The sequence below is a fragment of the Arachis ipaensis genome, chromosome B9, assembly GCF_059453495.1.
Source record: "Arachis ipaensis isolate K30076 ecotype BB chromosome B9, ASM5945349v1, whole genome shotgun sequence".
Classification (NCBI taxonomy): domain Eukaryota; kingdom Viridiplantae; phylum Streptophyta; class Magnoliopsida; order Fabales; family Fabaceae; genus Arachis; species Arachis ipaensis.
Window position 1 is genome coordinate 83,368,486 of NC_142444.1, and position 25,494 is coordinate 83,393,979.

A 25,494-nucleotide genomic window follows, 5' to 3' on the forward strand; every position below is an offset into this window, starting at 1 on the left:
CATGGCCTGTACTAGGGCTAGACATGCATCATTCTTGTCTGCGCATCATTCTCTGTTGCTTTCCTTCTTGTGAGTGAACTATTTCTTTATGTTTGTCTGCTTGATTGTTATGTCTGTGCTTTATTTCCTTGTGTTCTTCTGTTTGTGTTCTGTTTTCTGTTTTCCTATCTATTTTAACTACTGTTTACTACTTTATTGTATTCTAATATCTATCTGCTAATCGGAATCAAATAAATGAACGTAACTAATAACCCCGACCCTACTAAGAACTCCCCAGTTCTTACCCCTTCTCTCCCTTCCTCCCCCCTCAGATGGAGACGGGCGTGATCTTCTATGAGTTCGAGGACCCTTACGTCTACGAGGATCCGGTACATCACAGTTACTTCATTATGGGTTTGGAGCCTCGTATTAGACGATATGCGTTACCTAATCGAGCTTTTCAACATCCTCTGTCTAGCCCGCATTTTGACTCCGATGCTCCTTACGACTTTCCCTTATCCTGGTTACATCCTGACGCACCTGGACATCCTTTTCCTGATAATCCCAGGCACCCTATACCAGCTCAACCTTTAAATGAGGCGGTACCTGAGCCTATCATTCCTGATGAGCCTGAGTTAGCTGATGACTACGTACCTGTGATACTACCAGAGTGGGATTTTCCCCCTGAGCCGATCCCCGACTTTCCACAGCCTGATGAGCCGGCACTACCAAACGGTGGGGTAGCTCCTATACACGCGAACGGACCTGTGCTCGCAAATGGTTTTGTACATAGTGACAGCAGTGTTTCTGGTGGATCTGAGGGTATAGCTGTAGCTGCGGATGATGAGGAGGAGGAGGATCCTGAGATAGAGATAGAGCAGGATGAGGAGATGGACGAGCCTCACGGTGATTCTCCGAACAGTCACGTGTAGATATAGCTTGACTGTGGAAGGGGCATTCTTTTGATGACACTCTAGTCTGACATTATCTGTTAGTTAGTCTCTCACTTGTGTTAGTACACCCGAGAGCTAGGAGCTATATAGTGGTTAGGCTAGCCTGGGTGCCAGTTTAGTGGCTTTTTGTATGGGCCAGGCCCTGGGAGTGTCGTGTATATATTAGCTACGTAGGATGACGAGGATGTAAACTGACTTGATCTTGTGTAAACGCTGCATGTTTTGTTATAGTGTACATGATGTATATTATCAGTTGTGTTTCTATGTTTCTTTATGCCGCTTTTCTATTACTCTCAATGTATGCTTGTTTATTTTACCTTGTTATCCGCAACGATACGATGTAAAAAAAATTACCCGTAAAATTGGCATCGCTCTAACAAGGAACAGGCTCATATAGTAAATAATAGTTAATAATTAAGAAGGATAAGTTAGTAACACTTAGCTTCTTGTATGACCATGGCATACTGGGAGTTGGGTCGTTACAAGTTGGTATCAGAGCAGTTCGTTCCCAATAGAGCCTGGGGAGTGGACTGACTATGCTTCATTGCATACTCTGTTGTGTGTCTCATGCTTATAGGATATCTATGTGATATGTGTTGCATGATTGTCTCTGTGTTTTCATTCTGGGAGTGTTCACACTTGACTTGAAGTGTTAAGACTGATCACCTTAATAATGATTGTTTGGTGTGAACAGGACCACAATGGGCTCACGGAGACGAGGCGTACAGGAATGAATTCCTAATGTTAACTACGAGAGGGAGTAGGAGACGTTTATGACTACCATGAATGCTGTGGCTGAAGCAGTGCGTGAGGCTGCAGTAGCAGCGGCTAGGGCTGTTGATCATCTTGGAGTGAGAAACGGGAATGAGAATGAGCATGGGGAAGATAGTGGAAATGATGAGAATAACTTGGGGCATCTCGAAAGACCTATGACCCTTGCGACTTTTCTGAAGGTTAAACCGCCTAAGTTTAAAGGTACACTCGTTGCGACTGATGCTAACAACTGGTTTCGAGCTATCGAACGATCACTGCGAGCGCAGCATGTTCCGGAAGGCCAGCACGTGGAGTTTGCTACTTATATGCTGGAAGGAGAAGCTGAGCATTGGTGGCAGGGGATACAGCGACTGTTGCAACAAGGTGAAGGCAATATTCCTTGGAATATTTTTAAGGATGAATTTTATAAGAAGTATTTTCCGAGGGCAGCTCGTGATGCTAAGGAGATGGAACTTATGCAGCTGAAACAGGGTAACACAACTGTTGCAGAATATGCCCGTAAGTTTGATGACTTGTGCCATTTCTCCAAGATCTGTCAAGGGATTCCTGCTGACTTTGAAGAATGGAAGTGTTTGAAGTTCGAAGGGGGCCTTCGTGAGGATCTGATGAGTTCAGTAGTTCCATTGGAGATACGAGATTTTGCTGAGCTGGTTAATAAGTGCAAGTTAGTAGAAGAATGTGCTAAGAAGGTAATTGCCTCTAAAGCAAGTCGTCAAGGATTTCCACCAAGGAACTACAATAATTATAATTGGCAACCACGAAGGACAAACTTCAAGACACCTGGTGTGCCACAGCGAAGAAACCCACAGGCTGGTAACATTCCTGCTTGCCCTACGGGTGGAAACGGAGGTAGACCAAGGTAGGATAATGGTAAACGACCCCAACAAGCACAGGTGAATACTGCATGTAGGCAGTGTGGGAAAGATCATGGTAATAGACCCTGCTTGTTTGGGACATCCAAGTGTTATATTTGTAATGAACCAGGACATATGGCTAAGAATTGCCCGAAGAGGTTTACTCGGAATCCAGTGCAAACCCAGCAACAAGGTCGAGTGTTTGCCATGACTGCTAATGATGCTATGCAATCAGACGCCCTGATCCAAGGTCAGTGTTACGTCAAGAATCGATTTCTAACTGTACTGTATGATTCGGGTGTATCTCATTCCTTTATTTCTTTAACTGTTGCTCGTGAGTTGGGACTAGATTTCTCTGAGTTGAACTTTGATCTAATTGTCCATACACCTGCATCCCAAAATGCTTTGACTAGTTTAGTGTGCCTACAAGTACCATTCACTATTAGGAACAGAACTTTTATACATGATCTAATCTGTTTGCCTCTATGTGGTTTAGAAGTTATTCTAGGGTTAGATTGGTTATCTAAGTATCATGTTTTCCTTGATTGCTATGAAAGAACTGCTATTATTCCATCTGATAGTTTAGATATTAAACCATTTCTATCTCATACTTTATATCTAAATTCTGTAAGAGTTACATTAGACGGGAGTGATTGTGAGGGGTACGTTCTGTTAGCGGCTAGCTCGAATGATAGTGAACTAAGCTTAGAACGAATCCGAGTGGTGAAGGAATTTCCTGATGTTTTCCCGGACGACATACCTGAGTTTCCTCCTCAGCGAGAGATAGAATTCAGCATTGAACTAGTACCTGGAACCGGACCGATTTCCATAGCACCGTACCGGATGTCACCATTGGAACTTGCAGAGTTGAAGAAGCAGTTGGATGAGCTACTTGGAAAGAAATTTATTCGTCCCAGTGCATCACCTTGGGGAGCTCCAGTATTGCTAGTAAAGAAGAAGGATGGTGGAATGCGACTTTGCGTGGATTACCGGCAGTTAAATAAAGTCACCATCAAGAACAAGTATCCACTTCCACGGATAGATGATTTAATGCACCATTTGAAAGGTGCAACTGTGTTCTCGAAGATTGATTTGCGATCGGGCTATCACCAGATTCGAGTGAAAGAGTCGGATATACCGAAGACTGCATTTAGAACTCGATATGGTCACTATGAGTATACGGTTATGTCATTTGGACTAACTAATGCTCCTGCGATTTTCATGGATTACATGAATCGTATTTTTCGTCCGTACCTTGATCAGTTCGTAGTAGTTTTCATAGACGATATTCTCATCTATTCGAAGACAGAAAGAGAGCATGAAGAGCATCTAAGAACTGTATTGCAGATACTAAGGACTCAGAAGTTATATGCTAAACTATCAAAGTGCGAGTTCTGGACAGAGAAGGTGGCATTTTTGGGACACGTTATATCACAGAGAGGAATTGCAGTGGATCCTTCAAAAATTGAAGCAGTAGTGCAATGGGAACCACCTACGACCGTTACAGAAGTTCGGAGTTTTCTCGGACTAGCTGGATATTACCGGAGGTTTATTAAAGGGTTTTCTCAGATAGACTTACCTCTGACTAGCCTTACACGAAAGGAAGTTCCGTTCGTTTGGACGGCTAAGTGTGATAGAAGTTTCAAGATGCTTAAGGAAAAGTTAACAACTACACCTGTATTAGTACTACCCGACCCACAGAAACCTTTTGAAGTATACTGTGACGCTTTTCATAAAGGACTTGGATGTGTGCTGATGCAAGACAAAAATGTGGTGGCTTATGCTTCCCGGCAGCTGAGACCTCATGAACGAAATTATCCGACGCATGACTTGGAGTTGGCTGCAGTAGTGTTTGCTCTGAAGATCTGGAGGCACTATTTGTATGGCGCTCAACTAGAAGTTTTCTCTGACCACAAAAGTTTAAAGTATATCCTTGACCAGAAGGATCTAAATATGCGACAGCGAAGGTGGATGGAGTTCCTGAAGGACTATGATTTTAAGTTAAGTTATCACCCAGGAAAAGCGAACGTGGTGGCAGACGCCTTGAGCAGGAAGAATTTGAGTATCTCTTGGATGATGATAAAGGAAGAGAAGCTACTTGCGGAATTTGAGGACCTTAAGTTGGCTATGACTGAGACGTCAAGTGGAGTCCGTTTGGCCCAATTGCATATAACACCAGATTTTAAGATTAGGATTCAGCAAGCACAAGCACAGGATTCAGAAATGATGACGATGCTGAGACGGATGAAAGTAGAGGAACCAGAAGCTGTAAGACTAGATCGTAGCAGTCTCTGGAGATACAATAACAGAATTTGTGTGCCTAGCTCTGGAGATTTGCGGCAAAGGATTCTTGCAAAAGCCCATCAAAGTAGATTCTCTATGCATCCTGGAGTAACAAAGATGTATCAAAATTTGAAACAAATATTCTGGTGGCCGGGCTTGAAGAAAGAGGTAGCTGATTATGTCTCAAAATGTTTAACCTGCCAGAAGGTGAAGGTGGAACACCAGAAACCATCAGGAACCCTGCAACCCTTAGAAATACCACAATGGAAATGGGAGCAGATCACTATGGATTTTGTCACGGGATTGCCAAGGACCTTAACTGGACACAATGCCATTTGGGTAATTGTGGACAGGTTGACGAAGTCAGCGCACTTCCTTCCGATTCGAGTTGACTATACATTAGAAAGGCTGGCACGGATATATATTCAAGAAATCGTACGATTACACGGAATACCTTCGTCAATTGTTTCAGATCGAGATCCGAGGTTTACTTCCAGATTCTGGGGAGCTTTCCAGAGAGCGTTGGGAACAGAATTGCATATGAGTACAGCATACCATCCTCAGACAGACGGACAATCAGAGCGGACAATCCAGACATTGGAAGACATGCTAAGATCTTGTGTGATGGATAACCAAGGCAGTTGGGATAGGTATTTGCCATTGGTCGAGTTCGTCTACAACAACAGTTACCAACAAAGTATCGGGATGGCACCATATGAAGCTCTCTACGGAAGAAGGTATCAGACACCATTGTGTTGGAATGACGACGGAGAAGCTAGTGTCTTAGGTCCAGACTTAGTGCAAGAAACTACTGAAAAGATAAAGGGGATTCGCCAGAAGATCCAGACAGCACAGAGCCGTCAAAAGAGCTATGCCGATAATAGACGTAGACCCTTAGAGTTTAGTGAGGGAGACCATGTCTTTCATAAAGTAACCCTGACTACTAGAATAGGTAGAGCCCTTAATACTAAAAAGCTTAACCCTCGATACATAGGACCTTTCCAAATACTTAAAAAAGTCGGACTAGTAGCTTATCAAGTAGCCCTTCCTCCATATCTGTCAAACCTTCATGATATTTTTCATGTCTCGCAACTTAAGAAATATATTCCCGACGAGAGTCACATTTTACAACCAGAGACAGTACAGTTACGAAACGATTTGACATATCAAGCATCACCAGTTCAGATCGTAGAAAGAGGTGATAAGCAGCTAAAAGGCAAAACTGTTCACTTAGTCAAAGTAGCTTGGGGACAAAGAGGAGAAGAAGAGCACACTTGGGAACTGGAAGATAAGATGAAAGCCGATTACCCGCATTTATTCTCAGGTAACTGAAATTTTGAGGGCAAAATTTTCTGTTAGGAGGGTAGAATGTAACAACCCCGATTTTCGAGTACGCGAGATCTTTTCTGAAAGTACGAATTTCTCCAGAAGATCAGTAAGGGGAAAACCTTTGATATATCATCAAGAATCTCAATCCTCATTGTCATTATGTCATCTTTAAGTTAGAACCTTTCCCGAGGCAATCTCGATGATGCAGTCGCGAATAACCTAGTTTTTGAACCGTATCGGTTAGGAGTTTTAATTCGGGTTTTCGTAAATAGTCTCAGTTTGACAAACCGGACTCGATTTATGAGAGAAGAGAGATAATAGTATAATATTATCATTATATTAGTATTAGAAAATGCTTGAATGATATTATAAGGTTACCTGTCTGTTTTAGTTAAAAACAGAAAATCGGTTTAACCGGGTTCACAATTTACTGGTGCAGCTTAGCACCAGCACTCTCTGATGACTTTAGCAATGCTAAGGCCTCATTATACATGTTTTATTCTCATAATAAATATGTTACTAGTGTCATTTATGCTAGTAGCTCAGAAAATAATTTTTAGAGATGTTTTCACAAGTGTTCCGATACACCTAGTTTTAGTAGTTATACATCTGAGATATTTTAATATTATTTTAATCCACCTCCAAGCCAACCAATAACAACTCACCCTACACCCCCAAAACCCCCAAGGCTGGCTCATTTTCACTTTGTGGCCGAAAATAGGTAGAGAGAAAAAGAGAGAAAAGTTCTTAGTTCCAAATCTTCAAAGCTTGATTTCTGCTGAACTAAAACTCAAATCAAAATTCCAATCCGACCAAAATGATCCTCTCTTCTTTCTCTACATGATTATATGACTTATCAAGGCTAGGATCAAGGTGAGTTGGCTGCACCATCTCTCTTTTGATTCAGTTTCAAGGAAACATGCTTAAATATGTGTTTTCTTGATGTGATTTAGGAGGAAAAAGTGCTTAAGGACCACCTGAAAATCTAACTGAATTAGGGGCAGCAAAATCAGGTAGGGTGCCATGAAATTAATCTTGATTATTTGTGTTTGAGTTGTGTGAATGTTGTATAATTTGGCTGTGCTAAAAATTGGTTGCATATATGATTGATTCTTGGTGAAAATTTGGTGAAATTTTGATGAAATTTGATGAAATTCAAGCTTTAAAGTTCATGTTCTTGGGCAGCTGGAAAAATGAAACCCTAAGCTTAAATTGAGGTTCAATTTGTGTTGAACTCATGTAGAAAAGATGGGGTTTTAGTGGCTGCTAATTTATTATGAATTATAGTAAAAATCGGTTGCTGAAAAGACTGAAAAACGAGTAAAAACAGAGAAAGAATCTGAAAAATTTATGAAGAACATGAAGAACACTTTGAGTGTGGTGAAGAACAATGAAGAACACCTTTTTGATTCATAAAAGGGCAAGGAAGTAATTATTTTGGTGTTTGAGGGGTTATTTGGTAATTACTGAAAGTTAGGGTGGTAAAAGTAGAAATATTAAAAGTTACGTGTGGTAAAAAGTGAATTTTAAAGGTTAAAAGTAAAAGTAAGTTAATTTTCGAAAATTTAATGATAAAATAATAAATAATAATAAAATATTAAATAATAATATTTAATTAAAAATAATATTTTAATAAAAATAATAAAATAATGCGAAAAAGGCAGTTTTCTGTAAAAGCTTTAGAAAGACAACTTTAAGTGCAGAATCTCATAATTACCTTCATAAAACACTTAGGGAGTGGTAAGAACATATTAGTGAGGCAAAGATAAATAAAAGATAAAAGTTTAAGAAAAGATAAAAATCGAAGAAAAAGTCTGTAAGATTTTAATGACAGAAAAACAGACAGAGACTAGCAAACAAACTAGGGCACATAGTTAGTCTTTGAGTTGCGACTAGGGTTAGGTATTATATGAAAAGTTAAATTGTTTCAGTATAGACTTAATGAACCTATACTTGGGACATGCTAACTATTCATACTGAAATTTACATAAGCTTTAAATACACAGATTAAACAGAGAAATCAGAGCAGGGTAAAGAGACTAAGAGCAGAAGGCTTATTGAAAGGTTAATTGTTGCTTGAGGCAACCCAAGAGATATTGTTTGCTTATTCGTTGCTGGATGCAACCTAAGAGATAATATTTATTATCTGTTGCTTTAAGCAACCCAAGAGTTTCTGTAGGGAAACTTGGATACCTACAGCAATTTTCTGTTCCCAATAGTATATTTCCTGCGAGTAGAAAGTAGAGGCTGTCTCAATAGAGCTGCTAATAATTATATGTGCATTTATTTGAACGGAAGATTGTATCCGGGAAATCATGAACTCGTGACCGGATAAATGTTGGGAATGCAGGTGCTAACCGACACATGAGCTCATGGCCTGTACTAGGGCTAGACATGCATCATTCTTGTCTGCGCATCATTCTCTGTTTCTTTCCTTCTTGTGAGTGAACTATTTCTTTATGTTTGTCTGCTTGAGTGTTATGTCTGTGCTTTATTTCCTTGTGTTCTTCTATTTGTGTTCTGTTTTCTGTTTTCCTATCTATTTTAACTACTGTTTACTACTTTATTGTATTCTAATATCTATCTGCTAATCGGAATCAAATAAATGAATGTAACTAATAACCCCGACCCTACTAAGAACTCCCCAGTTCTTACCCCTTCTCTCCCTTCCTCCCCCCTCAGATGGAGACGGGCGTGATCTTCTATGAGTTCGAGGACCCTTACGTCTACGAGGATCCGGTACATCACAGTTACTTCATTATGGGTTTGGAGCCTCGTATTAAACGATATGTGTTACCTAATCGAGCTTTTCAACATCCTCTGTCTAGCCCGCATTTTGACCCCGATGCTCCTTACGACTTTCCCTTATCCTGGTTACATCCTGACGCATCTGGACATCTTTTTCCTGATAATCCCGGGCACCCTATACCAGCTCAACCTTTGAATGAGGCGGTACCTGAGCCTATCATTCCTGATGAGCCTGAGTTAGCTGATGACTACGTACCTGTGATACCACCAGAGTGGGATTTTCCCCCTGAGCCGATCCCTGACTTTCCACAGCCTGATGAGCCGGCACTACCAGACGGTGGGGTAGCTCCTATACACGCGAACGGACCTGTGCTCGCGAATGGTTTTATACATAGTGACAGCAGTGTTTCTGGTGGATCTGAGGGTATAGCTGTAGCTGCAGATGATGAGGAGTAGGAGGATCCTGAGATAGAGATAGAGCAGGATGAGGAGATGGACGAGCATCGCGGCGATTCTCCGAACGGTCACGTGTAGATATAGCTTGACTGCGGAAGGGGCATTCTTTTGATGACACTCTAGTCTGACATTATCTGTTAGTTAGTCTCTCACTTGTGTTAGTACACCCGAGAGCTAGGAGCTATATAGTGGTTAGGCTAGCCTGGGTGCCAGTTTAGTGGCTTTTTGTATGGGCCAGGCCCTGGGAGTGTCGTGTATATATTAGCTACGTAGGATGACGAGGATGTAAACTGACGTGATCTTGTGTAAACGCTGCATGTTTTGTTATAGTGTACATGATGTATATTATCAGTTGTGTTTCTATGTTTCTTTATGCCGCTTTTCTATTACTCTCAATGTATGCTTGTTTATTTTACCTTGTTATCTGCAACGATACGATATAAAAAAAAATTACCCGTAAAATTGGCATCGCTCTAACAAGGAACAGGCTCATATAGTAAATAATAGTTAATAATTAAGAAGGATAAGTTAGTAACACTTAGCTTCTTGTATGACCATGGCACACTGGGAGTTGGGTCGTTACATATTATGCCTTTGTCTATATATCATGCTTTGAGGCTCCCTCCCTTAAAAAGGTCGGTAGATCATTTTGTTTTGGCAGATAAAAGCATCATCACAGTGGTTGGAATTGCTGAAGACGTGCTGGTGAGCATTAAGGGGCTCACATTTCTCATTGACTTCTATATCTTGGAAATGCCCCCTAATGACTCAGGAAGACCGTCATCCATCCTGCTTGGAAGGCCATTCCTGAAGACTTCAAAGTTCAAGTTGGATGCCTTCTCAAGAACTTATTCTTTTGATATAGACGGCCGAGCCGTGAGCTTCAATCTGGAAGAAGCTATGAAGCACCCTCCGGAAGATCATTCTATCTTCCAGTGCGACATCATTGATGAGACTGTAGCTGCAGTTCAACAAGAAGAAATAGAAGAGATGCACATGGAGCAAGGTCCAAGTGTGGGGAGACCCTCTGAACACAATAAAGACACTTCGCCACCATCACTAGCTCTAGAAGCTCAAGTGTCTAGCCATGAGCAGAAATTGGAATTGAAGCCCCTTCCACCCCACCTCAAGTATGCTTACCCTGAGGATAATCAGAAGCTCCCAGTTATCATTGCAAGGGAACTCACTTCCCAACAGGAGGAGCAGTTGCTTAGTGTGCTAAGAAGACACAAGAAGGCAATTGGGTGGAGCTTGGCAGATATAGTAGGCATCAGCCCTCAAGTCTGTGAGCATAGAATATTTTTAGAAGAGGGAGCAAGGCCTGTCCATCAAACCCAAAGTAGACTGAATCCCACCATCTTGGAGGTTGTCAAGAAGGAAGTGACTAGACTGCTGGAAGCTGATATCATCTATTCAATCTCAGATAGCGAATGGGTCAGCCTAGTACAAGTGGCGCCCAAGAAGTTTGGAGTTACTACAGTGAAGAATGAGCAAGGAGAGCTTATAGCAACTAGAGTACAGAATTCCTGGAGAGTATGCATTGATTACAGGTGCCTCAACCAGGCTACTCACAAGGATCACTACCCCCTGCCATTTATTGATCAGATGCTTGATCGTTTGTCAGGTAAATCACACTACTGCTTCTTAGATGGTTATACAAGTTATTTTCAAATTCATATAGCTCCTGAAGATTAGGAGAAAACTAATTTTACATGTCCCTTTGGAACGTATGCATACAAAAGGAGATTAGCAATCGTACTGATGATGCTAACACTGTTGTCTCTTTTGTTAGAAACCATATTATATGTCGCTTTGGATCACCACAAGCAATCGTGAGTGATCAAGGCACTCACTTTTGTAACAGGAGATTAGCTGGACTACTGAAGAAGCATGGCATTGTGCACAAGGTAGCAACAGCTTACCATCCCCAGACTACTGGACAAGCAGAGGTGTCTAACAGAGAAATAAAGCACATTCTGGAGAAGATAGTAAAGCCCCATAGAAAATACTGGAGCACCAGGCTACAAGATGCGCTTTGGGCATATCGGACAGCATACAAGACACCAATCAGGATGAGCCCCTTCCGCCTAGTTTATGGAAAAGCCTGTCACCTCCCAGTAGAGGTAGAGCACAAAGCATTTTGGGCGGTAAGAGAGATCAACATGGGATTTGAGAAGGCTAGAGCTGAAACGAAGCTGCAACTACAAGAATTAGAGAACCTCTGCCTAGAAGCATATGATAACTCCAGGATATACAAAGAGAAGATGAAGGCTGCGCATGACAAGCACACAAAGAGGAGAGAGTTCAGACTTGGGGAGTAAGCTCTCCTTTACAACTCCAGACTGAGGCTCATGCCAGGCAAGTGAGATCCAGATGGGAAGGTCCCAAATAGAGTAGAGAAGGCAGAGCCATACAGAGTCTTTCACATGAGTCATCCTTCAAGCTCCAAATTCATAAAGGTCAATGGACATCGCTTAAAGCTGTATTGTGGTGAGAAGATGAAGAACACCAAGGAGCTTGAGATCTTCCTCTTGGAAGATCCACCAACAGCAGAATACTGAGCTTGTGGACCGTCCAACTTAAGGACGTTAAAGAAAAGTGCTAGGTGGGAGACAACCCACCATGATACGATCTTTCATTTTTCTTAGTTTTATTTTAGTTTATCAGTGTTCACTCATAAATCCTGCATATTCATCTGCATGCTGCATTTTGCATTCTGCATAATGAAAAAAAAAAGGGGCACGCAATGCACGAGCGTCCACGATGCGTACGCGTCATATGTGCATGGGAGTAAGGCTGGAAGCGTGCTTTAGGCACAAACAAGCCCACGCGTACCCGTCCCTGACGCGTATGCATCGCTTGCGAATTCACCAGTCTACGCGTACGCGTACCTCACGCGTACGCGTGACTTTGCAAATCAGCGTAAATGGGTGTATGGCCAGAGAGTTATGATGTTGTGGGGCTGGAACTATGCTAGAAGCACAAGTCCTATCACGCGTACGGGTCCCTGACGCGTACGGGTCCCTGACGCGTACGCGTCGTTTTTCCATCCAGGCCATCCACGCGTGCGCGCCACTGACGCGCACGCATCGTTTAAAATTTTTGAACATGTGCGTTTTGGACAGAAAGTTATGTGTGCGCGAGGCTGCCTTCACACCAATCGCACAACCCATGTCACGTGTACGCGTCCCTGGCGCATACTCGTCACTTGAAAATAGCGCGATCCACGCGTACGCGTGTTGCACGCATACGCGTCGCCTATGACGCACCACTAAAACACTTTAGCGCCTGATTTCAAATCCTCCTGATCGACCGGAATTTACTCCCCATATAAAATGAATCCGTTCTTTGGAAAGCGCACCAAATATCGTCAACTAATAACCCACTAGGAGTGGGTCGAATCCCACAGAGATTAACGGACTAAAGCAAACAATAGTTAATTGATTATCCTAGTTAGACTATTCATATTGGAGTGATAATCAACAAAGAAATGTAAATGACATGAAAATAAAGGAAAGCAAGAAAGTGCAAGAAAGTAAATGGCAAGGAAAGTAAAGTACAAGTAAAGTACTGGAAATGTAAAGTCCAGAAAATGTAAATAACCATAAAGTAAATAAAAGAAAAAAAGATAAAATAAACATTGGGATCAAGAGATATTGTATTCTCCGGATTAATTGATTCCATCTCATCTTCAATCATGCAACTCATTGACCTCTTGGCAATCATGATTGATTGAGCCCCAATTCCTTGGTGACTCAATCTCTCAACTCTTGATCAATAGCCAATTCTTTGGTCTAATTGCCCATGAGAAGATTTGAAGAATGGTCCATGATTATACCACACACTTTCCTAAGTCCAAGTAGAGGGAGGATTATATGTCACCATATCCAAACACCAAAACCCAAATTTATTCAAGTGTGAGAAAGAATTTCAAGCATGGTTTTATGTTTTCTCTTCCAAGGTTCCCATAAAACCCAATTACATTCAATCTCTTTTCCAAGATAATTGAATGATAGAATAAAGAATAAAATTCTTTCTAGTAAATCAAAGAGAAATGAATAGAAGAAGAATAAAAACAATCAATCCATTGAAAAATAATAGAGCTCTCTTTCCCAATGGAAAGAGTTAGTAATTCATAACTAAAATATTTACAAGTAAGAAAGAAAAGAAAGGAAGCTGATGGTGAACAGAGAGGGTCCAAAGACTCTCCCAATCCAGCATGAGTAATTCTATGAAACTAAGGCCTTTATATAGGCTCTCCTAAATTACAAACTTAAATGAAATTAAAAGCAAATTACAAAGAAATGAAAACAAACTATTCTAGATGCTTCTTGTGGCCTTGATTGGTTGACAATTGTGGCTTGAATAAGAGTTGGAGTGGGCTTGGTTGAAGGTTGATGGCTGCAGGGAGAAGTTGGCGTGTGGTTTCAAGTGCCACTCCCACTTGATTTTTCACTTTGGATTATGACCTACTTTGAATGCTAAATAGATGGAGTTCTTTGGGCCTCAATTTAAATGTCCACTATGAAGTATTATATATTTTTGGAAAGCCCTGGATGTTAGCTTTCCAACGCTTTAGGAATCAACTCATTTGGACTTTTGTAGCTCAAGTTATGCCCAATTGAAGATGCCTAGGTCAGTCTGTCAAATAGCCCGGCGTGCCACACCCACTTCTTGCGTGCCACGCCCCATATGTTGTGAAGCTGGCGTGCCACGCTCAAAACTGGCATGCCACACCTTCAATGATGCACCAAAATCTCCTCTCTGGCCATTAGAACTGGCGTGCCATGCCCAGAATTCCAAGTGGCACGCCCATTATGAAAATAGAGCTGGCGTGCCACGCCTTCGATATCAAGTGGCACGCCCAGGTTTTGCAACACTAAATTAATGGCCTGTTTCACCTTGTGTTTAACGTCCACCATAAAGTGTTATATATCGTTGTAAAGCTCTTGATGTCAGCGTTCTAACGCCACCAAAATCAGATCATTTAGATCTCTACAACGCAAGTTATGTTCCTTTGAAGATGAAGAGGTCAGGCTGGTAACTCTACAATAACGTGTTTTTCTCCTTGTGTTTTCAGGGTCAATATCTTCCTCAATTACAGTTTTCATTATAAAGTGTTATATATGGTTGGAAATTCCTAGATGTCTACTTTATAATGGTACTAGAATCACCTCATTTGGAGTTGTGTGGCTCAAGATATCGTCATTTAAATGAGAAGCGGTCAGGCTGGCATATGCCCCGGCGTGCCACTCCCAATGCTTGGCGTGCCACGCCCATAGTGGGGCTCAAAATCACTCCTCTGGTACTTAAGCCTGACATTCCATGTCCAAAACACTAAGTGGCACACCCTCTTTGAGATCTTGGCCTCACAAACCTGGCGTGCCATGCCCAAAGCACCAAGTGGCACGCCCATGTTGGAGCTTCATTCTTTCAAGCTTGGCATGCCACGCCTAGAACCCAAGTGGCACGTCCATGTTGGTCTTCATTCTTTCAAGCTTGGTGTGCCACGCCTAACACCCATGTGGCACGCCCATTGATGAGAATAGGCTTCAGAAGCTTGGCGTGCCACGCCCAGAGCTTCAAATAGCACGCCCATATAAAATTCTTCAACCTTTTTTGCTGGAATGTTGGCCTGGCATGCCACGCCCAGAGCTTCAAGTGGCATGCCCATTGTTGAGAGTTGGTTTAAAAGCTTGGCGTGCCACGCCCAGAGCTTCAAGTGGCACGCCCAGAGCTTCAAGTGGCACCCCCAGCTTCACACGCCCAGTTTTATATGTTATTTTCTTCCCCTTTTGTTGCTCTTTTCACCTAAAATTCAGCACAAACCCATTTCAAAGCAATGTACCATAATATATATCATTTGGTTCATGAAATTGAATTGATAAATGAGATTATGCTCTTTTTATAGTCCTTTTAGATAAGAAAAAGGGTACATGATGCACAGTCATCACTTCCACCCCTCCAATCCTAATTCTTTTCAATCCTAATTATTTCTTCTTTCTTTTTTCTTTTTTCTTCCTTATTCTTTCTTCATATCTATTACTTTCTTCATCCATTCTTCATCTTCTTCATCAAGGTTCTTTTCTTCTTCCCCTTTTACTCTTTCATTATTACTTTAATTTATGTTTCCTTCTTCTTCTTTTTTCTTTTAATTTCATTATCTATGGATTCTTTTTCTTTCTTCTTTCTTACATTTTTATGTTGGTGTTGGAATTTTATTTGGTTATTACTTTCTTACAATGATGCTTGTGGATACTATAAGGAGCGATTTGACAATTGATATTTTCATGTGGCTCTCATATACATTTGGATTATATTATTTTCATTCCTACTTTAACTTGCCTACCAAGTGTTTTTGAAAAAGCCTATGGCATCTTGAACTCTATTTTGTTTTACTTCTCTTTTACTTGAATGCCTCTTTTTCCAAATGCTTGCATTACACATGTAATTGGGATTATCATTCACAATTGTCATCATTACAACTGCTCTTTTAGTTGGCACATTTATTACTTGATGCTTGAGCTATCCTTCTCATGCCTGTTACTTGCATGTTTTTACCCTCTTGCATCTGATTATTTTGAATTGCCTACCTACTCTTAATTGATGTCTTACCTACATGTTGTAGCTACCATGTAGTTAGGCTATCATCTTTTCGTTGGCATTCATTATCACTTAGAATTTTCTCCCTTCCGGTCTTAGTTATCTATATTTCACACTCTTCCTTTTTCTTCTTCCTTAGGCATGGGTACCAAGAAAGAAAAAGAGAAGGCCACTGACCAGACACCAGCAAGGAGAGGAACCAAGAGAACACTGGCAAAAGTACTTCCATCTACCAGTGTAAAGCCACCAACAAAGCGAGTGAAGAGGATCATTGAGGTTGATGAATCAGAGAAAGCCTTTCCCACCCGAGACTCCTCACGGTTTGCTAACCGTTATTGCGAATAGATGTTCTCCATCCTAGCTGAGAGGAACCACAACAATGAGTATTTTCTCATTGGTCCAACACACCTTGTTGATTTTATGGAGCCCCGCATAGAGAGGAGACAGTGGAGATTTTTGAGGAGACAGCCGTGAGAGGCCAACTTATCATGGGTCGTTGAGTTCTACTCAAATTTCTACTTGCCTACTCTGCAGACTGTCTTCGTCTGTCAGCAGTAGGTCCCTGTCTTCGAGAGTGCCATACAGAGAGCATTGGACCTTTCACCTAGTCCAGAGGGATGGGACGCCTATCAAGAGGCTTTTTTCAAGCGTCAGCCATACCAGTTCGACTGGAATAGCATCCTTGGTGTCATAGCACAACTTGGCAGCAAGTGGATCTACAGACAGCATAGGACTTGACCTAAGAGCATCTCAGCCCAGTCACTCACCCTGGCACAAATTATGTCCTACTATGTCTTTCCGAGCACTCACGAGTCAACCTTCACAACAGACATGGCTGTCCTCATCTGGTGCATCCTGACAGAGCAACCCCTCAACTTGCCTGACACATCCAGGCTGCCATGGGACACGTACAGATAGTGGGTAACCTGCCTTTCCCCGCCTTGGTTTCAGATTTGGTCTCTGCAGCAGGTGTGTCCTCTCTGGTAGGCGACACGAAGGTCATGATCCCTAGAGCCAACCAGTATGTCTCGAACGGGAAGTACATTAGGTTGCCAGTCCCCTCTGTAAGCCAGCCTGCAGGTCCATCTTTGGATACTCCTTCTTCTTCCACTCCACCATCATCTACACCACAAGCACCATCCATCAACCAGATGTTCCTTCAGATCCTTGAGCAGTTCGACCGGCAAGACTGGCAGATGGAGCAAATGGAGCGCCATAACAAGCACCGATACAACTATTTGAAGGACCTCATAGTTGGTACACACCCACCTCCAGAACCAAAGGACATCCCAGACTCCCCTTCATTCAGTAGCACAGGAAGCCAAGGCAAACCAGACACTAAAGGCGACACTTCCAGCCCTCCCTTGCTCCTTACTAATGGCACGGAGGACCGTGCCAAGCTTTAAGTATGGGGAGGTCAGTCCTTGACTTCCGGAGGTAACTTCTCTCTCTTAACACCAACATTTTTAGTTTTTCTTTTGTTAGATAGGATAGATTGCATGGTAATAATTGTTTGCATGTATGTTTTGCTTAGTTAAAATAATGAGTTTCTTTTCAAGACCCTTTTTTATAGCATTTCACTAATTTAAATTAAAAATTTTTGTTAAACTTGTTTGAGGATTGTAATTTGGAACATGAATTATAGCTAAGAACACACAATCCATGAGTTTTGAGCTTATTTATATGGTTACGTTATATAACCATAATATTTTATTCTTGTGTATTCTCTTTTCTGTGACTGCAATCTAAATTTTGTTCCATTCTATACGTCCATTGTTTAGTGTATTTACATGCTTGCATATGATTGAGGCCATCATTTGTTATTAGCTCACTTATCCCAAATAGCCTACCCTTTCAATCACCTTTATTTTCCACTTTGAGCCTTTTAATCCCCATTGTTCTACATTTTACCACATCACTAGCCTTAAGCAGAAAAACAAGTAATTACCTGATTTGAATCTTTGGTTAGCTTAAGATAGAGATTGTGTGTCAATTAAGTGTGGGGAACTGTGGGGACTTGGGTTGATGAAAGTGTACAGTGTTTCATTGACAAAATATTGGAAATTTGGGTACCTACTCATATGAGACCAGAAAAATTAAAAATCCATGTGCATTGATATGTTATGTTTACTTTTATATTTAAAAAAAAGAAGAAAAAAAATTATATATATATATATATATATATATATATATATATAATATAAATAAATATGGGATAAAATTACCCCCCAATGCTAAGTTTAATAAAAGATCATTGCATATGTGGTGAATTAAAAGAAAATTTGGTACATGAGTATGTGAATTATACAAAAGTGGGAATTTTGGGTAGCTAAGCATGATTTTAGAATTACATAGAGTGTGTGTGTGTTAGGTGAGAGCTTAGGTTAGTCAAAGATTCATATTATAGCTCACTTAGCCATACATATATCCTCACCCTTACCTTAGCCCCATTACAACCTTGAAAAGACCTCATGATGTTTGCATTGGTATACTAAATATTTGTTGATTGGTTAGATGAAGAACAAAGTTTAGAAAGCATGACTAGAGAAGAGTAGAGCGATTAACCCTAGACACTTGAGAGTTAGAGTGATATACACTACCAGTGAGGGTTCAGTGCTTGATTCTATGTTCCCTGCTTTCATGAGCTACCTTCTTACAAGTTTCCTTGTCTTTATTATATGATTTGAATTAGTGGAATCTGATTTATATTTGTCTTGGAGAACTTGTTTATTTTCAACTAAGTATGCAGAACCATCTTAGCATATAGTTGCATTCATATATAGGTTGCATTTCAGGAGTCTTACTTTCCCCTATTCATTCCCTTTGTCTCCTTGAGCTTAGCATGAGGACATGCTAATGTTTAAGAGTGGGGAGTTTGATAAACCACTATTTTTTGGTTTATCTTGTGCTAATTTGAGTAGTTTTTATCAAGTCTTTGCACACTTATTCATATGATTTACATGATTTTATAATTCTTTCCTAATTCTGTTCTATGATTGAAAACTTGCTTCCTAAGCCTTTAAATTGTATATTTTTAATTCCCCTTTATACCATTCGATACTGTGATATGTGTGTTCAGTGTTTTCAGGCTTTATAGGGCAGGAATGACTTAGAGAATGGAGAGAAAGCTTGCATAAATGGAAGGAACACAAGAAATAAAGGAGACAACCAGCGAGCATCGACGCGCATGCATGGCTCACACGTGCACGTGAATTGAGGTTTTGCACAGCGACGCGTACGCGTGCCTGACGCGTACGCGTGACATGCGTGACCTGTAAAAATCGAAGAAAACGCTGGGGACGATTTTGGGCTGAATTTGGACCCAGTTTCTGGCCCAGAAACACATACTAGAGCCAGGGGACAAGAAGAGACTCAAGAGACATTCTCATTCGCATAGTTTTAGTTTTAGTTTAAATCTTAGAGAGAAAAATTACTACTTCCTCTAGGTTTCTTTTACATTGATAGATTTCTAGTTTTCATGCTTTTTATGCTTTTGCTTTGGATATTGAGAAGAGTCATTACCTCCATTGAAGTTGCCACTATTCTAGTTTGTTTCCTTATTCCTTTACTTTTATTGCCCATTAACCCTGTTTGGATAAGTATGTTTATGATTTTGGGATTTATTAATGCAAAGTATTGTTTATCATGTCTTCCTTTTATTCCCTTTATATGCCTATGAACGTTATATTCATGTCAATGGAGTAGTTTCCTAACTTAATTGGGAGTTGATTAAGAGAAGAACCTTGAGTTGGAATACTCAAGTGTTAATTTTAATTGGAAGTTGTTGGCTGGCTCTCTAGTCTCTGACTCTAATCCTTCCTTGTGAGAGGATTAGAACTTGAGACATAATTAGTTAGTTAGTTACTTGACTTTCCTTTATTCAGTAAGGGATGACTAAGTAGAACAACAACTTTTTAATATTACACTTGGAAAAATCCAACAAGGATAAAACTTTCAATTAATCTTCTCCCGGTCAAGGCTTTTATTTGATTATATAAATTCTCTCGTTAATTTTCATCGCCTTAAATTACAAATATTTAATTTCCTGCTCTCTAACTCTTAAAAATCCTCGGAAAACTCCCGACTAATAAAATAGCACTCTTTTGTCAACTCGTTGGGAGACGACCTGGGATTCATACTCCCAATATTTTATTCTAAAATTTGTGACAACCCTTTCTAAATTGATAAGCGAATTTTGCTGGTTAGGAACTGTACTTGCAACATATTTCTTTTATTAATTTCTTAATCGGCTAATTTTCGCCACGTGAACGTGCAAAAAACCCACAGGCACGTTCCTTTTCTCGTCAGCGCTCTTTATTTCTCCACCGTCGTCTTCCTCTTCTCGGTGTTGCAGTGGTTCGTTCTTTTCTTATATCTCTCCCTCTATAAGCTCACTCTCTTCACCACTTGTTCACTGCTTCTTTGAATCATTTTTCTTATTTTAATATTTTCTCATTTTTTTTATGTTTGAGTTAATTTTGTCTTTGTTGATTGTTAATTTTTTTGAGTTAATAGAGTTGTTTGTTATTAATTTTCTGAATTAGCAAGGGTTTGATTTTGCTCTGAGTTAACAGGATCTATTTTTGTTTTGAGTTAAAGGGGTTTATTTTTTTTTAAAGTTAAAGAGTTGATTATTGTTAATTTTCTGACTATTCTTTTGTCTTCTCCAACTCATGGTATATTTGTTTCAACTCTATCCTAAGATCCGTTATAACATCCTCCGCCTCATTCAATTACGCTTCAAGCTCTTTGATTTTTCTTTTCTGATTAATTGACGCTCTCTTTACTTCGGCTGTCTGCATACAAAGAAAACATCGTTTATGGTACTTTGTCTCTCTAAAACAAAAAACAAATGCAATATTTCAAAACAAATACTCAAAACTGATTCCTAAAGAACATTCACGTTTATAACTCGAGCCATTTAGGTAAACAATTCTTCTTTCGATTATAGTTATTATCCCCCTAATTCATTAAACTTTTAGGATTTTGGTTAGTAGGTACAATCAGTTTGCTCAAACTTCATAATAGGTATTATCTAAATTTGAAGTATTTTTTTGTCTTAAATTTGTTTCAAATTTGAAGTATTTGAAATTATATATTAAATTTTTAATAATTTTATTTTATATTTAATTAAACCAGTTCAATTATAGTTCGATGCTAGCCAGACTATTGAATCATTGAACCAGTCACTTAACAGGTTTAATAACCAGTTTTGTTCTCACAACTATGTTTTTATAGAATGTATATATTATCGATCTAATTATTGAATCACAATAATATACCATGAATATCATTTATATTTTATACTAAATTTTTCCCAAGTTTAATCAAAATGTAACCATTAGTATATATATTTTTGAGTAAAGGACATTTTCGTCCCTGACCTTTTTTTTGCAGACATTTACATTAAAGCCCCTGACCGCTGAAAAACGTGGACATTTATGTCCTTCCGTTGAATTCAGCCGTTTGCACTGGACGCAAAAGGCTGAGTGATAAACTCCAATTTTGTAGTTTATATTGTGCTTAATTTAGGAGATTTTATCAACTTTTCTCACATTAATTCAATGAAATAGCATGGTTTTGTAATTCTCCCTGAATTTGTGCTTAAGTGTAAAAACATACTTTTTAGGTCTAAAAATAGCTAAATTTAATTCACTTTTATTTCATTCGATACCTTGATATGTTTGTTAAATGATTTCAGGTTTAGAAGGCAAAGATTAGATTGAAGGAATGAAGGAAAAGCATACAAAGTGGGAGAACTCATTAAGAAATGAAGGAATCGCAAAGCTATCAAGCCTGACCTCTTCCTACTCAATCGATCATAACTTGAGCTACAGAGGTCCAAATGAGGCGGTTCCAGTTGTGTTGGAAAGCTAACATCTGGGACTTCAAAATGATTTAAAATTTTCCATAGTTTCATGGCGTTTAAGGACGCATACGTGTGCATCACGTGCACGTGTCGGTGGATCAGCGTGGGTCATTTTGAAGAAAATGTGGCCAGCGATTTCTAGCTCATTTTGGGCCCAATCCAACTCATTTCTGATGCTATTGAACCCAAGGATTGAGAGAGGAATGAACCAAGTAGTCATAGTGAAGTTTTTGCATCATGTGGTAGGTTAGTATTCTAGAGAGAGAAGCTCTCCTTTCTCTCTAGAATTTAAGGTAGTTTAGGTTTAATTTTCTCAAATCCAATTTTCAATTCTTATTTTGATTTAGTCTTCCCTTTTAATTTCTTGTTATTACATCTTTGTTCTTCTAGTTTTACTTGTCATTTCTTATTTTGCTCTCTTTTATGTTGATGAACAATTGTTGGATCTTGATTTCTTCTAATGCAAATTTATGTTTCTATGTTTCTTTTATGTTGTTCTTGCTTGCTATTATTGATTTCTTGCTTATGATAGTTATGAGTTTCCTTTAATTCTTGCATTTTACGATGTTTATTTTTCTTGCATACTAGGTGTTTGATAAAATGTTTTCTCTAGTTTTTGAGTAGTTTTCTTGACTCTTAGTCTAGGCTAAGGGAATTGAGTGACCTTGAGTCATTGAGTCTCATTGAATTGATGATTTGAGAACCCTATGTGGTCAATTTGATACCATTGACACTGGCCTACTACTAAGTCAATTAGTAGCTAGGTTAGGATTTATGCATTGATGTTGATCAAGCCATTTGACATACTTCAAGCATAGAAGTACATTTAATGAGCTTGGTTCCTCATAATTGTCAATACATATTTTGTAGACAAGGATGGTGATCTCAATTACCTATGTCTAACCAAGAGTTCTTTTCTTTATTTTATTAGCTCTTATCATTTACTTTCTTGTCATTTATATTTTCTTGTCCCTATATAAATCAAACCCCCTTGCATCTTCATAGCCAATAATTAAACACTTCATTGTAATTCCTTGTGAGACAACCCGATGTTTAAATACTTCGGTTAATTTTTATTGGGGTTTGTACTTGTGACAACCAATATTTTTGCCTGTGAAGATTCTTTGTTGGTTTAGAACTATACTTGCAACGAGATTTCATTCGTGAAATTCTAAACTGTACAAGAATCTGAACATCAAAATGGCACCGTTGCCGGGGAATTGCAATGGTGTTATATTATTGGCTATTGTGAATATTTTGAATATGTTTGCCTTTTGCTTATTTGTTAGTTTTTGTTAGCTTTAGAACTTTGTTGCTTATTTTTGTTAGCTTTTTTTTTATTTGCTATTATAAATTCTCACCACATTGGCTATGAGTTTGGCTCAAATTATGTTGTAGGGAATTGAAGTTACAATGATAACATGCATCAAGGATGGAACAATCAAAGGTGGAGGGAGCCTCAAAGGATTGATCACCCTTCTTGGCAACAACCTCCTCCGGTCTCTTATAGGTATAATTCCACTCCTAATGTATATCAATCTAATGGATGCAGTGACCCTCATTGTGGTTGTCAATGACCACCACCACATGCCTATGAACTACCCCCTCAACATGGTTTTGAACCATCATACTCACAAGCCCCATACCACCAATCACCTCCATATAACCCTAATCCTTATCTACCATACCAACCACCTTATGAGCCATGCGAACCATACAAAGAACCACAACAATTCCAAAACAACTACTTTAAAGAATCACCTCCATATACACCATCTCCATACCCTTACCAACATGAACCACCTTCCAACTACAATGCCTTTCTCCCAAATAATGAACCCTCTCTTCCACCACCGCCCCCCGATGAAGCCCTCATGCTAGAATTAAGAGATCTTGACTCTCATATCCAAAGGCAACAAGAGGGGACGAAAAAGGAGTTTAAGGAGCTAGAAGCCAAGATGGCTATCATGGCGGAAGCCATTAGCAACATATACTCATCCTGCCTAAGCTTATGCGAACAAAGCACTCCCATTGTTGAATGTGGAGAAGCAATCAAAGAGCATAATGAGGAAGTGAGTTTGGAGCTTCATGGTGAAGAAGAGGAACTAAAGCATAATTTGCAACAAGGGAAGGAAGTTGGGACAATTGAGCCGGAAGAAGTGGTTGAAAACATAGGAGATGTTGGAAGTCCATGAGAATATAGCATTAGAGAGCCCTCTTTTAAGGAGCTTGATATTGATGTTGAGGAGGGTGTACAACCTCCAAGGTATATCATGGTGGAAAACTTTGAAGAGGTTGATCAAGAGATGGATTCAATCATTGATGAATTCTTATGTACAATTGAATCCTCCCCCATTGGGCTTGACATGGAGATTAAGGAAGAAGATACCTCACCTCCCATACCCTTAGTAAGCAATGAAAAAAGATTGAATTGGAAGGAAGCTACCAAGAGGAAGAGGTTGAGAAAGAAGCAAGCTCCATCATTGAAGATGATTCCACACCAACCAATGAGTCTTTTGGAATTAATGAATCTCCCTCATTGTGCTATGAAATTGATGACAAGGAGGACCGTGCACAACCTCCGACACATGGTTTGAGCAATGAAGGGTGTATAGAAGAAGTTGGTGAGCAAGGAATTGAATTTAAAGAAGCTTGCAAAGAGGTGAAAGTTGCAAAGGAAGACCACAAGGGAATGGATCTCGCATTGGCTAAGTGTGGGGAGGTCCCCCTTCCTAAGTCACCATCATCCAACACAACATTCAAGTGGGTAAAATTCCTATCTCTAAGCTTTGCTTTCTCACTTGAATATGATTTGCTTGAAAATGATGGTCAACTTAGAGCCCTTTATGGAGTTAAGAGTAAGAGAGAGTTGTGTAGTGGTTAGAGACATCCCTCTAAGTTCATGATGGTTGCAGGGTCGAAGTTGAATAGCAATGGGTGGTGTAGAACCAAATTTCATGGGTCTAAGAGAATGTTTGGATGCTTGTTTGAGAATTCACAAGTCTTGTCACCTAGATTCAACTATGGTAGTCAACGAGAAGATGGGTGCAAGAATAAGGTTTGGGACCCTGGAATTCATTTCAACAATCAAAACTCTTGGGACCTTGTCATCTACCTAAGCTTATTTGAAGGCCTTGTGCTCCTAATTTGGGATCCCGGTAGACATTGGAGATGCAAACAATGGTGGAGATTCAAGGATGAATTCAAGCATAAACCACACTAGCAAGGCCCCCCACCAAATCTCCAACTTAAGGACTTAAACTAAAAGTGCTAGGTGGGAGACACCCCACCATGGTAAACTCTTTCCACTCTCTTTTAGATTTGGTTAATAAGTGATTTGAGTTGCCATTATAGGTAGTTTTCTTCTTTTCTATACTCTTATACATTTTGTTTCGATTAATAGGTTGTAGTAGTGTGTTTTGATTAGTTTAGATTGTTGTTAAAGTAGGTTGCTTGAAGTGTAAGTTTTGTTTGTAGTATATTTGAAAATTTTTCAAAAACTTAAAGATTTTTGTTAAGTTTGAATTTTAGTTGCTTTAGAATGTTTATAGATTAGGAGAGTCTTCAATGCTGTTTTAGGCTTCTCTAAAAAAAATTCAATCCACACTTAAGCACGCATGACGCTTATGCGTGGATTGCGCATTTG